At 46.9% G+C, this 14,693-nt stretch overlaps 1 protein-coding gene across 4 annotated transcripts in view; it reads right to left on the bottom strand.

Moving 5' to 3' along the window:
* The window catches only part of Slc8a3 (solute carrier family 8 member A3), a 159,255-nt gene extending 154,201 nt beyond the window's left edge, over window positions 1-5,054 (bottom strand). For 3 of the 4 annotated variants that reach the window (XM_045154181.1, XM_045154180.1, XM_045154178.1), the window contains exon 1: window positions 4,944-5,054. The gene's annotated coding sequence lies outside the window, so the exon portion shown is untranslated. Of the gene's footprint in view, window positions 1-3,902; window positions 3,926-4,943 lie in introns of those variants that run through there. The other variant, XM_045154179.1, reaches the window with a different exon arrangement.
* Between the last annotated feature and the right edge of the window lie 9,639 nt (window positions 5,055-14,693).

Genomic DNA, 14,693 nt, shown 5'->3' on the forward strand with positions numbered 1-14,693 from the left:
ATGGATTTAATGTGGGTCCTTTCCTACCCCTCAAGGACCTCCACCCTTTGAGGGTTTGTCTTGCTCTGCAGCTTAGAAGTAAGTTTTATACCTCTGAGGCCTTTCCTTCCTTCCTCTAAGGTGCCCTCCTCAGTGTTGGGTTTAGAGTGTCCATTCAAAATAACATATGGGGGCTGAAGAGATTGCTTAGTGGTTAAGGCACTTGACTGAGGACCAAGGTTCAATTCCCCAATACCTACATAAGCCAGATGTACAAGGTGGCACATGTATCTGGAGTGTGTTTGCAGTGGCTGGAGGTCCTAGCATTCTCTGTCTCTGTCTCTGTCTCTCAATATCTCTCTCTCTCTCTCTCTCTCTCTCTCTCTCTCCCTATCCCTGCCCTCACAGCAAGAGTATCTACAAGAACCTCCTACTTCTTTGCCTCTTTCAGGCCCTACATTTCAGTTTCAGCTAATTCCTGTGTACTGTCTAAAATACCAATAAGCATATTCAGTTCAGGAGCCTAAAACCTTCCTAACTTCTCACTGGAAAATGTGGAAATTGTTAGCATGGACTGCTAGCCCTTCATGGTTTGACCCTATGGCTTCTCCAAATGCATCTCTCTGCACGTCTGTCTGCAGGTATCTGCAGTCAACTGCTCTACCCCTGAGCTATAAACCTCTTTGCTGTCTGCAAGTAACTGAAAAAAAAAAGCTCTGCTCCAATTCAGACCTTTGCATACTGATCCCTTCACTCACCACACCATCCTACCTTCTTCCTCTCCCCTCTCTGCTTTCACAAGAGCTAACTCAGATCGGTCTGGATGATCTGCCTCTGTGAATCCTCCGTGACGTCTTTTCTCCATGCTTCCACTGACCTGCCATTTGTCCTGACCGGCAGAAATCACTTTATACAGCCATTGCCTGTTTGCACACTGGTTGGCTACCCCTGCTGGAGCGTTTGCTTATGAGGACAGGGACCATGCTATTTTGCTTGCCTCTGCACCTAACATGCCTGGCAGAGTAGGTGGCTGCTGAATACTTGTGGGAAAAATAAATAAATAAGTGCCTCACTGAATGGATCAATGAAGGCTTTTTCTTTTGAAGTTTAATGTGTTCTTCAACCTCACCAAATATTTGAACCTCTAGATAAAGCAATCAGCAAGGGAGAATTATCCCTCTTTTTTTATCAGCCTTCGTAGTTTGAAGAGAAGTTAAGACAGTGACATTTTCCAAAGTCCACACTGTGAGGAATGGCTGGACCATTCAGGCTGGGGAACAATGCCACAGTCCTTGCCTGTGGATAATGCCAATAACTGCCCAGAGACTGCTCATGGAACCATCTTGCACGGGAACAGAACAGGGATGCGGCAAGTGAGTCATGGTGCCGGTTCAGTGGGGGTGCAGGGGGAAAGATCGTGTGTATGTGCGTGCACACGCACACACGTGCACATATGTGTATGATATTGGGAACTGAATCAGCTATAGCCTTGGTTCTTTCCATTGTTATTTCTAAGACAGGATCTGATTAAGTTGCCCAGGCAGACCTTGAATTTGTAATCCTGCTAGGAATGACAGGCCTGTGCCACCAAGACTGTCTCAGTTTAAAACCAGATAAGAACAGAAACCAGGCTAAGTTTGAGAACTCTTCTGTCTCCTCTCGGACTAGCGAGCTGTGGGCAGCACAAAGGGGTGATGGGCACTCAGAGAAGGGAAGATGCCATTGGACCCTCTCATTCCATTTGCTTAGCCAACACTGACCGTGTGTAAACTGTGCTAGATACAACACTAGGCCCAGGGGATACAGTGAGACCAAACATCTTTCCTCTCTTCATGGAGCTTCCTGTCTAGACCTGGGCCCCTGGCATTCCTTAAATAAATTTCACATGCATCTTTAAACTACTTCAAAGTTCCCATTATGGTGTATGGGATATGAGGATCCGGCTTTATCAGAGAATGCACGGAGGGCTTTTGGGGGTGAAGCCAGGAATGCTGTGAACTGGAGGGTGGAAAGGGAGCGCCTAGGAGAGCACAAGAACCATCAGCATTCCAGGTAGAGGAAGCGGCACCACCGCCTCCTTTCCACCAAGTTAATGGAAGAAGCACAGCAACCAAGTCCAGAAGTCTCCGTAGGTTCTGCTGTGGCTTCTCAGCTAGAGATGTATTTCATGACGATGAGGATGGTGGTGATGGTGGTGTGAAGGAAGGGGAGTTAGGGTGTACACCTGTGTGAAGCAATTGCTAATCAGAACTAAAGACTGCAATGAGGGGCTGGGGTGACCAGTCCAGCATGAAGCCATGGAAAGCTCTGATCATCAGCTATCCTCATTTTGGAGCACAGCAAGACCAGACTTCGGGGACAGCTTCCTCTGGAAGTTGGAAGTTGGACGCGCTAGTGAGGCGTGCTGGCAGGCAAGAGGCCACGCGCCCATGCACAGTGAGCTGATCCCCTATTTCAGGAAGAGCATGGCGCAGCAGCTATATTTGAAAAGCGAGGTAAACAAGGGCTCAGCTCAAGTGGATGGGGCACAACAGCTGTGGAAGATTAATCACACGCGGCTGCAAGTCACCAGGTCGCAAGAGGCCCCGAGGCTTTCCTTTCGGTGCCCCACCAGAAGGCCGGATGTGCTCCTATCCTACCCACAGCCCTCCCTCTCTCAGGGCTTCTTGACCACCCAGGCGCTTGGCACCTGGCGCCCAGCTGCAGGCTGGCTTTCTGATCAATTGCGCTCAATTTTCATCTTTCTGCCTGGGAAACCTTGCACCAAACGTTCATGGATTTGTTTTTGTTTTTGTTTTCTTTCTCTTTTTTTCTTTTCTTTTTTTTTTTTGCCAAAAGAGAAATAGGGAGAGGGAGAAAAGAAAGGGAGCGGGGGTAGGCAAGGAGCGGGTAAATTTATGGCACTGCGTTAAAGGCGTTCGTTCTGTTTAATGCCCCCCCCCCCTCCACGGTTAAAAATAAAACACAATGAATAAAGAGGAAAAAGTGCTCCCCCTCCCACCTACCCCGGAGCGAATCATTTTCATCCTCTCCCCCAGGGGCTCAGGTCCTCAAGGCAGGTCAGCGAAGGCCTGCAAGCGGCAACGCCAGGCTCTAAATGAGGGCCCGTGGCTGGCGCTCTCCACTCCCCCCGCAACACACACACCCGCCAAGGGGGTCCATGTACTTCCCAGACCACCTATATCTGGAGAGCCACTCCTACTCGCCCGCCCCTCCCTCGGCCGAGGCGGGAGGGTGCGCTGGGCTGCAGTCGCCGACCCGCGGTGCTGGAGTCCCGAGGTTGGGGTGCGCGCGCGCGCGTGCGTGCGTGAGTGTGTGCACGCGGGCACGCGCCGAGTGGATAACACGCTCTTCTCTTTGCCCCCAAAGCCGGTGAGCACTCAGCCCCCAGAAGCACTACACGCCTTGGCACAGGACACAACACACACATTCTCTCTCTCCCTCCCTCCTTTCCTCTCCCTCCTTGGGCACGTAGCACAGCAGTTTCCCCATCTAGCCAAACACCCTCCACTAACCAGCCAGCTCGCATCAGGACCGCGCGCGCGCGCACACACACACACACACACACACACACACACACACACAGGCATCCCTGGCGACACCCCCCCCCCCAAGCACACTCGGGTAGACACACTGTGCCAGACCTCCCCGCACCCCCAGCACCGCAGACCCAACGTTAACACTTTGCGGGGTACCCTCCCCCACCTCCCTGGGTACTAAAACCACAGGAAGACACTGCATATCAATGAGCTCGAGAAATAACTTATTAACATATTGATCCTCCGTCAGAGGCTCTCTTGGGGCCATCCCAAGCCCCTAAATCTTCTCCTCCCCCCACCCCCACATACTCGGACCGCTCCGCTGAGGACGTGGAGCCGGGGGGAGGGGGGAAGGAAGGGCTAGAGGATCGCCCCGTTACTCACCGTTTCCCCTCGGCCTCCAGAGCCCAGTGGGGCCAGCGAGGCGGGTGAGGAAGGTGCGCGATGCCCCCCGCCTCCCGGCTCCTCACCGGCCGCAGCGGCTCATCGCCCCCGCGGGCTGCCCGCCGGCCGCTGCGGCGTCCCGGGCATGTCAGTCTGCCGCCGCCGCCGCCGCCCGCCCGCCCGCCGGGGCTCGTGGGTTCGCAGCTGTCAAGGAGCTGCGGGGCAGCGCATCTGGAGAGCGAGCGCTGGGGCCAGGGCACGGGACCCAGGGTGGGTGCGTGGGCGGGTGGGGGGACCCTCGGGCTCGGATACGGATTACAGGAACCGGGAAAACCCAACCTGGAGCACGGGTTCCAGACTAGCCCTGGAGAGGCCCGGGAGTCCCGGCCGGCTGGAGGCTGGGGGTCCCTGACGGGGAGGGGCAGGCCAGCGAGCAGCCCCGGTGCGCCCTGGTGGCACCGAGGGACCCCGGCTTGTGCGGGAGGTGGGGAGCGGGGGTGGGGGGCTGACGGTCTAGTCGCCCAGGCTTTCCGGGCTTTCCCGGGGCTGGGGCGGGGAGGGGGCTCGGAGCGCGCCGGCTCTCTGGCTCGCACGCCGTCACCGCGGGAGACGTCTCGGCCTCGCCGCGCGCAGAGGGGGACGCGCGGAGGGGCTGGTTTCTGGGCGAGCCGAGGGCTTTGCCCATTAAGCTGCCGCAAGGAGCCAAATCAAAAAGCCAATCTCCAAGCCTCCAAAGCCAACGTCACCCTATCAGCTGGCAGCGAGCGCCGCACCGAATGACAAGCCGCGCAGATAGAGCCTCGCGCGCGCCGGAGGCGGACTTGCCCAGCGCGCCGCGCCGCGCCACGGACCGGCCGGCGGCGGAGACGTCCACCCTGCACCTCAGCGAGCAGAGAGGACCCCCGCCACAGCCACCGCCACCATCGAGACCGAGATCGGACGGAATCCCTCCACCCCGACGCCACCCACCCAACCGTTAGAGGCCAGCGACCCCCGAGCCTCCTGGCTGACCACAGCTTCAAGAAGGCGACGCGTCCTGACCTGGATTCCCCAGAGTTGGGAGCTCCAGGCGGGCGCGCAGCACCGGCTCTCGCCCCTGTCCTCAGGAGACGCCACCCGCAATTCCGAAATTAAGTCTCCACCAAACACATCTGTGGGTTTTTAAATATAGAAGGGGACGCGATTACCCAGGCAGGGTCCACCCAGGACTAGGGGAGGAGTCCAGGGGGATGGAGGTTGGCAGTGGAGGGAAAATAAGTCTATACCCGCCCCCCCCAAACCCCAGTTTTTTGGGTTTTTTTTTTTTTTTTTTTTTTTCCTTTCAGTGCAGGACTCAGCCTGTCATTTTCTCAACCCAAGTCAAACAGGCTGTGAGAGACGTTTGGGTGAGCGCTGCTGCTCTGTTGGCTTTTTGGTGTGTATTTTTTTCTTTTTTAAAGCTAAAAATAAGAGGGGGCTGCCTCCCAAATTGCTGCTTACTCTGGGCCTGGATGAGAGATGGTCCTTTGATGCCGCGGCAGAACTAGGGTTTGGAACTTGGCTCGGGCGAAGTGTACACACACAGCCTTAAACCAGATGCCTGTAATTTCTGCTATATTTGTCAGACGTGGTCCTGGAAGCAGGAGGGGTGGGCAGGCCTCGCCTAAGGATGAGGTTTCTTGAATGTCCTCAGTTTATCGGTGGCATCGGGCAGCTGAGAAACGAGAGTGGTGGCTGGCCTTTTTGTATCCGTACCAGTGCTGATGGGATGGAAGCTGTCCTTGTAAACTTCTGCTGCCCGCAGCCAAGTATGAAAGGACCGACGCATTATATAATAACATCAAGCTTCTGCCCTAGGGTTGGTGCTAGTAAATGTGGTTGATTTAATCTCACGCCATCCTCACAAGACTATGGAATAGGTACAATTATTATATCTGTTTTTCTGTTGAGGAAGTTGAGTTTCAAAGAAAGAACCATCCCAAGACCACCTACACCAGAGCCAAGGGTGGGAATAAGAAGGACCCAACTGGAGTTGCGTTGAGACACATAACAGAGGCGGATGTCACAAACTTGTGTACCAATCCCAGGACCCTTAGATCTCCCCGGTCCCTGGAGGGACTGCTCTCCAACAAACAAGGTTCGGTTCAAAGAGTTTAAGTGGATCAATAGGGCTAGAAAACATCTGAGCTCGGGAAGAAGTGGGCTCTTTTCTGGCTCCTTGACTCTGGTTTTTTTTGTTTGTTTGTTTGTTTTTTGGTTTTTTTTCTTTCTTTCTTTCTTTTCTTTACCAAGTCATAAAGTGGTTCGGTCCTGAGTGTGGGCTGTGGATACATTCAGTTTAGCAGTACTTTCTAGGCCCAGACACTTCATAGGTTTTGAATTTAGTGAAGTCTGAGACTCTAAGGCTGTGCGGTTTCAATAGCTCCTGAAGCTGTGAGGTTTCAGCACACATGGCAGTCGTGGGCTCTGCCTCATTTCTGGCGGGTGGAGCACCGCACCCCTGGCTGGACTACAGTCAAGACCACGAGATGGCTGCTGGGGGGTGAACAAATTGGCCCAGCTTTTAGGGAAAGCACTTTTTGAAAGATCTATCACACTCCTTATGAAAGTGGGGGCTCCTGTGACTCAGTAATTTTCCTGGAAGAAGTGTATTCTATGGCCATGACTAAGGGTATGTGTAAACAACAACAACAACAACAAAAAAGACACCTAAGGTATTTAGATACGAGGATGTTTGTGGTAATGCTTATAACAGTTATAAAAAGAAAAAGAAAAAAGAAAAAAACTAGAAACATCTGAATTTTTCCAACAGAACTGGTGGACTAAAGTGTGTTACAGTGACATAATGGTGTAGTTTAACACTATATAAAAATGTGGATGCAGTGTTTTGTGGATGGACCTGGAAAAGTTATCATACCATATGAGAACACACACCAAAAAAAAAGTGTAATTGTGCCTGTGTAATTATGCTCTGGCAACATAAAAACACCAAAATAATAATAGATATCTCTTGGTAATAAGATTTGGGTGATTTTGCCAGGCGTGGTGGTGCACGCCTTTAAACCCAGCACTAGAAAGGCAGAGGTAGGAGGATTGCTGTGAGTTCCAGGCCACCTTGAGAGTACAGAGTGAGTTCCAGATCAGCCTGAGCTAGAGTGAGGCCCTTCCTTGGAAAAAAAAATTTTTTTTGAGTGATTTTCTTTTTACTCTTTAGATAAATTTTATTAAGACATAGCATCTATGCAACAAAATTCACTGGTTTTAAGAGTACATGTGGTTCTGTGATCGTTTAGATCTTCAGTGTCCCCCAAAGTAAAGACTTGCTCCCAAGGTGATATTAGAAAGTGGTGGAAACCTCAGGGGGTGTGGCTTAGCGGGAGGTCTTTAGATCCTGAGCAGTGTGCCCTCAGAACCAATTGTGTTTCTGCCTTCTTCCTCTCTCTCTCTCTTGCACTTCCTGTCCATGAAGTGAGCGGTTTCGCTCTGCCACATGCTCTGGCCGTGATGTGCTGCCTGAGATGGGCCCAAAGCACATGGAGACAGGCAGTTCGTGGACTGGCCTGTCTAAAACAAATCTCTCCTCTTTATAAGATGGTCATCATTGATTTTTGTTAAATAATAACACAAGCTCAATACGTTTTGATAAAAGTATATACAAGTAAAGCAATGTAGAACAATAAACCCCTCCCACTGGAAAATCTCCAACCCCTTTTACTTATTCTCTCTTCCTCGGTGACCCATTCATCTGCTTTCTGTGTAACCTTTCTTGTTTCAGAGTTTTCTTTGTTTTATCTCTAGATACTTCTTCAGTAACGTTACCTGTTACTAAGGAAAACCCCAGCAGTAACAACATTAAGAACAGAATTGGTCTTAGCATTTTTTTTTTTTTTGAACCAAAAACTGGGTTGAGGAGACCTGCGTTAGCCATTGAGGGTGCTTGCAGGCCAAGCCTGCCCACCTGGATTCAATTCCCCGGTACCCACATCAAGCCAGATGCACAAAGCGCACAAGGGTCTGGAGCTCATTTGCTGTGGCTGTGCACCTGTGCTGATTTTCTTTCTCTCCCCTTCCTCTCTCTCTTGAATAAATAAATTTAAAAAAAAAAACTAAATAAGAAGCTTCCTCTTACCACCAGTGACAGGGCATTGCTGAACAAGAGGACAAAGGGGAGGAAGGTAACAAGGCCCACTGAACCACTGCTCGGGGCAGAACTAACTTGTTTGGGGTTCTAGGAACCTGGAATAACAAACCTTACCTTCATACTCTGGGAACACAACATCCTCACCGGTATAACGAAAATAATAATGGTCGCCATAATAATACCCGCCACATGGGATTGTGAGGATTTGGTGAGATTCTTTTCTGGTATAGAGTAACCCACAAGTATGAGTTAATTATCCTTTTTTCCTCACCCCATTTGCCCTGCGGACTGGTCTCAGGTCAGCTCTCCTGTGGCTGGCGATGTCTGGATGGTTTTGTGCTTCTTCCCCATCTCTTTGCTACATGGATACAGAATTGGAAAACATCAAATTTTGTGGCAGTCTGCCTTCCACCTCTGCCACTGTTTGATCATTTCTTCTTGGCTGTGCTAGAACTCATGAGGATTTTCATGGGTCAGTGAGCAAGTTATATCACTGTCAGCTCTGAGAGAAGGAGCCACGAGTCTCATGTTCAAATTAGGAAACTGAGGTCCAGGAAAATAGGAGAAGCAACCTAGTCAAGAGAAAGATAGAATCTTTTTGATGATTTGGAAAAAGGCTAACCAAGTTGAAATGGGGATAGTTATATGGGCCTTAATCCAGTATGGTTGGTGTCTGTAGAAAAAGAGAAGGACACAGACAGACAGAGGGATGTCCTTGTGAGAACTCAGCAAGAGGACAGCCACCTGCAAGGTAATGAGAGAAACCAAACATGTTAATATTTTGATCTTGAACTTATAGCCTAGAGAACGGTGAGGGGGGAAAAAAATCACCCTGTGTTAGTCTGCTATGCATCACTGCAACAAAATACTTAAGACTTTTCAATGAAGGAAAAGGTTTGCTCAGGCTCATGGAATCCAAGGTGTCAGTCCATGGTTGGTTTTTTTTCTTGCCTTGGGCCTGTAAAAAACATGCATCATGGTGGTAGTCCATGGTAGAGGCTATTCACCCCATGGTGGTTGGGAAGCAAAGAGAAAGAAGAAGGGGCTGAGGTTTCAATAGTCCCTTCAAGAGCTTATCTCCAGTGACCTCCAAAGATCCAAACTCTTACAGGATCCACCTTCCGATAGTGCCACAGACCGATGACCAAGCTGGTATCACAGATTGTCTAGGAGGGCGATGAGCCAAACCCTAGCACAATTGTAGCAAAATGATGTAGCATCCCCGTATCCTGACTGATTTCCTGATCATTGTCATAGAATGCTCTTTCCTTCTTTCTCGGCACTCTGAGCAGCATGCAATGAGGCAGATGGGATGAATAATAGCGAAGGCCCATGTGGCTTTGTGGCCATGTTCCCTTATTGGCTATCATACCCTAGAACTCCACAAACTGCTGCCTCTCCAAAACAGGACCTTGGGCACTTCCCAAGGGGCAGACCTGATTACCTTGACTACCGATGGCTCTGTATTCAACATAAGCCACAGGGCTGCTTTTCACAGGCAGCCTAGGTGCCACCACTCCCCCCGCCTGAGACTGCACAACCTGACAGCGGCAGAAGCACACAAAGTTGAAGCTTAAAATCTGTTCTTGGGGACTGGAGAGATGGCTTAGCCATTAAGCGCTTGCCTGTGAAGCCTAAGGACCCGGGTTCGAGGCTTGATTCCCCAGGACCCACGTTAGCCAGATGCACAAGGGGGCGCACACATCTGGAGTTTGTTTGCAGTGGCTGGAGGACCTGGCACACCCATTCTCTCTCTCTCTCTCTCTCTCTCTCTCTCTCTCTCTCTCTCTCTTTCTCTGCCTCTTTCTTCTCTGTCTCTCTCAAATAAATAGATAAGCAAAAAAATTAAAAAATCTGTTCTTGGGCAGCGCGGTAGGGGGTGATAAAAGTTTAATAAGGGCTAGAGAGATTGCTCAGTGGTTAGGATGGCTGAAGGGAGGAGGCTCGAGAGACCCTTTGAACTCAATCCTCAGGATCCCCATAAAAAGCTGGACAGGGTGGTGACGCACGCCTTTAATCCCAGCCCTTGGGAGGCAGAGGTAGGAGGATCACTGTGAGTTCGAGGCCACCCTGAGACTACATAGTGCATTCCAGGTCAGCCTGGGCTAGAGCGAGACCCTATCTCGAACAACCAAACAAATAACAACAACAACAAAAAAAAATCTGGACATGACCACACAGTCCTGTACTGTAGGGGAGCAGAGACTGGAGAATCACTAGGGTTTGCAAAAAGCAGACAGACACAGACAAAAACAACAAAAATCTGGCTAACTTCAGGATTAGTAAGAAACTCCAGCTTAAGTTCAGGATTAGTAAGAAACTTCATCTTAAGTAAGAATGGGAAGAGTGTTGGAGGGCACCTAACATTCTCCACAGCTACCACAAATGAGCATAGAGGCCACCAGGATGGCACATATGCCACACATGCACACATACATGCAAAAAAGTGTTCAATAAGTACCATTTGACAATAGAGTGATTTAGTGACTCATAGTTCTTTCCTATGGGTTACATTCATTTTAATCTTGTTCCAATTTGTACTTCAAAAAAAATTACTTAATTGTATTTTCTTTTATCTTTTAATAGAAATGTTTACATACAGAAAGAAGCTTTACAAAGTGTGTTGTGTTTAACCATCACCCCGAACAACGTATACTTCCAATGCCCAGGTATCTTCTCCTGCTGTTCCTCATCCTACTTTTTCCTCTCCATCAAACTCCATGTTAGTATTACTTGATTTGAGTTTTGTATAAAGGAAAGCATATAGATTGGACTATTGTGCCTGTATTCTTTGCTCAATATAACTTTTCTGAGGTACATCTATATTGATAAGTAGTACTTTGAGAATTTTCATTGCTTTGTGATTGCCATCAGAGGAATACACGACTTAAAATTTTTACTCTTAGTTGACAAATAACTATGCATCTATGATGTATAATATGTCATTTTGACAATGCATGCGTTATGGAAAAGTCAAGTCAATCTGATAAGCATATCCATCACTTCAAGTATTTATCCTTCCTTTGGGCTACTTTGAGATGTTTAGCCCATCTGCACTTTGATTCACTCTAGTCCCTGTGTCGTGCAGTAAAACACAAGGCCATACTCCTGCGACCTAAGTGAAACTTGGTCATGCTTAACTCTGCTCTTCATTAACAGCTAAATTGCTGGGTTGGAGAGATGGCTTAGCCATTAAGGTGCTTACCAGCAAAGTCAAAGGACCCAGGTTCCATTCCCCTTTACCCACGTAGAGCCAGATGCACAAGGGGGCGCATGCGTCTGGAGTTCGTTTGCAGGTGCTGGAGGCCCTGGTGCACCCATTCTCTCTCTCTCTCTCTCTCTCTCTCTCTCTCTCTCTCTTTCTCTCTCTCAAGTAAATAATAAACAAAATATTTTAAAATATCTAAATTGTTCCCAATTTTGGGAATTATTTTCAACGATGCTGCTGTCTTATTGGTATCCACATTTGTGTCTCTTGGTTCGCATATGTACTCACTTCTCTTGTATATGTACCTGGGAATGGAATCGCCTGCTTACAGGGTATGTATACCTACACCTATGATCAATAATGGCAGCTTTAGGGTGTTTGTACTGATTTATATTCCTGCTCCCCCACATTATTTTGTCACATTTTTCTACTTAAACCATTCTAGTGGATGTACATTCAACATGTGGTTTTAATTCACATTATCCTAAGGATTATTGAACTGCAAACATTTTCATGCTTATAATGCCTTTAAATGTCCTCTTTTTTTTTTTTTTTTTTTGGTGGTTTTTCGAGGTAGGGTCTCACTCTGGCTCAGGCTGACCTGGAATTCACTATGTAGTGTCAGGGTGGCCTCGAACTCTCGGCGATCCTCCTACCTCTGCCCCCCCCCCCCCCGAGTGCTGGGATTAAAGGCGTGCGCCACCACACCCGGCTCCTAAATGTCCTCTTTTTAAGTATTGTTCTAGTCTGTGGTTTAATTTCCTATGAGGTTGTCTATCTTTTTCATGCTGGTGTGTGCAGATTCTTTGCACATTCCTTTTTTTTTAAAATTATTTATTTATTTATTTGAGAGTGACAGACACAGAGAGAAAGACAGATAGAGGGAGAGAGAGAATGGGCGCGCCAGGGCTTCCAGCCTCTGCAAACGAACTCCAGACTCGTGTGCCCCCTTGTGCATCTGGCTAACGTGGGGCCTGGGGAACCAAGCCTCGAACTGGGGTCCTTAGACTTCACAGGCAAGCGCTTAACCGCTAAACCATCTCTCCAGCCCTGCACATTCTTTTTGTTTGTTTGTTTGTTTGCTTGTTTTGTTTTGTTGCTTTGTTTTGTTTTTTCCAAGGTAAGGTCTCACTCTGGTTCAGGCTGACCCAGAACTCACTATGTAGTCTCAGGGGAGCCTTGAACTCATGGAGATCCTCCTACCTCTGCCTCCTGAGTGCTGGGATTAAAGGCGTGCGCCACCACGCCCGGCTCTTTGCACATTCCTGATTAGACTTTGTTTTGTTTTGTTTGAGGTGCAACTGCTCCACCACTGAGCTCAGCCCGCTCCTCGTTCCTCAGGGTGAGCCTCCTGTCTCGTCGTACCCTGCAGATGCCTTCTCACACTCTGGCTTGCCTTTGCATTCTCTGCATTTTGTCCCTGGATGAATAAAACTCTTGCTTTTAATGCACGACATTTATCATGATAGTCTTTTTTTATATTAAGTGCTTTCTGGTTCCTGTTCCTTTGTCCATTTGAGGTCATGAAGATAATATTTTATTGTAATCTTTCAGAACTCTTATTATTTAAATCTACATTTCTCTGTGAATTGCATTTTTGTATTTAATGTGAAGTAGAAGTATAGCTTTGTTTGCTTTTTTGATGTGGGAATATGCAATATATATGTAAGATACACAACTTACTGAAGAGGCCATTTCCACTGCAATGTCACCTGTCACCTTTGAAAAGATCAAGTATTCGTGTGTATGTGTGTGTGTGTGTGTGTGTGTGTGTGCACGCGTGTGTGTGTGTGTCTGTTATGGATTCTGTTTCATTGGTTCACTTTTCTACATCTATATGTACATTCTACTGTTTTGATTATTAAAATCCTTTTCTTTAAAATTTTTGTGGCAGACTGGGGAAATGGCTCAGTGGCTAAGAGCACTTCCTGTGCAAGCATGAGTTTTTGAGGAAACCTGAGAAACCCCCTGAGTTCCACACCCAGGACCCACATAACAGCTGGACACAGTCACACATGCCTGTATCCCCAGGCCTGCGGGAAACAGAGACCAGAGGATCAGTGGAGCTTTGCCAAAAAAAAAACAAAACAAAACAACCAAAACCCAGCAAGCTACAGAATTAATATGAGACTCTTGAACAAGTGAGAACAGGTAGAGGAGCAACGAGGGAGACTGGGTATTCCCTTTGGGCACCACAGGTGAGTGCAATCCCATGAGCATCTTGATTTTTTTTTTTTTTTTTTTTTTTTTGCTTTTTGTAATTACAACTAAATTTTAGAATTTAATCAGTTTTGTTTTTAAGAAAAATGCCTGATGGCAATTCACTTAAGGTTGTATTGAATGTACAATTTCTTTTCAATTTGAAGAGAAATTATATAGGTTTACACTACTGAAGCTTCTGACTTATGAACATGGAATATCTGTGCAAATCTTTCATTTCTCCCAATGATATCCTAAAATTTTCAATGTATAAGTTTTACACATATTTCTTTAGATTTATTCATAGGTACTTGAGTTTTGTGATGCCAAGTAGATGATTTTTTTCTCTGGTTTACTCTGGGTAAACAAAACTTTATATTAATTTTTATAATGTAAATAAAATTGATTTTGCTGCAGATTTTGTGTATGGTGATTTTGCTTTTTTTGAGTTGAGTTTGCTTTTAATAATAGAAATTTATTCATAGATGTATTGCTGTTTGGTTTCCCCATTATATGTAACTGTGCTTACAAGTTTCTTTCTTTCAAATTTTATTTTTCCACTGGCTAGGATTTCTAATACAATGACAAGTAGAAGTCAAACAGCAGGGATATTTCTTTATCTCAGTGGAAAAGCTTTAAAAATGTTCACTCTGTATTCTCTGCAGAAAATCTTTATTAGATGAATCAAGTTCCCCTCTCAGTTTCTTAAGATTTATTTTGTTTCATCTTTTAAAGAAATGACTGTTTGTTGAACTTTAACAAATGCTTTTTTTCTTCAGTTGTTGAGATGATTATATGAGATTTCTTATTAATCCATTAAAGTGATAGATTAAGACTCATTTGCTAATATTAGCAACTTTATATTCCTGGGATAGTCATATTGCTTGCATTCTATTATCCTCTTACTTGTATAACTGAGATTTGCTTGCTATAATTTATTAAGGATTTCAACATTTACATTTATGACTATGATTGATCTATAGTTTTCTGTTCTAATACTATCCTTGTTAGACTTTGGTATCAGGAATTTTTGGCCTCATCAAAAGAATTAAGATGTGTCCCCTCTTCTCTGGTCCCTGAGTCTGATAAACATAGGCTGGGGTTTCTTTGCGTGGGAAAATTTTAATTAGAGGTTCAATGTTTTAAATAAATTGCATTAGTTTTCTGTGGCTATTGTAACAAATTACCATTATTTCATGGTTTACAGCAATGATAATTTCCTGAGCATGGTGACCCATAACTATTATCCCTACATTTTGGGAGG

The sequence above is a fragment of the Jaculus jaculus genome, chromosome 7 (assembly GCF_020740685.1).
Source record: "Jaculus jaculus isolate mJacJac1 chromosome 7, mJacJac1.mat.Y.cur, whole genome shotgun sequence".
NCBI classification, from domain to species: Eukaryota; Metazoa; Chordata; class Mammalia; order Rodentia; family Dipodidae; genus Jaculus; species Jaculus jaculus.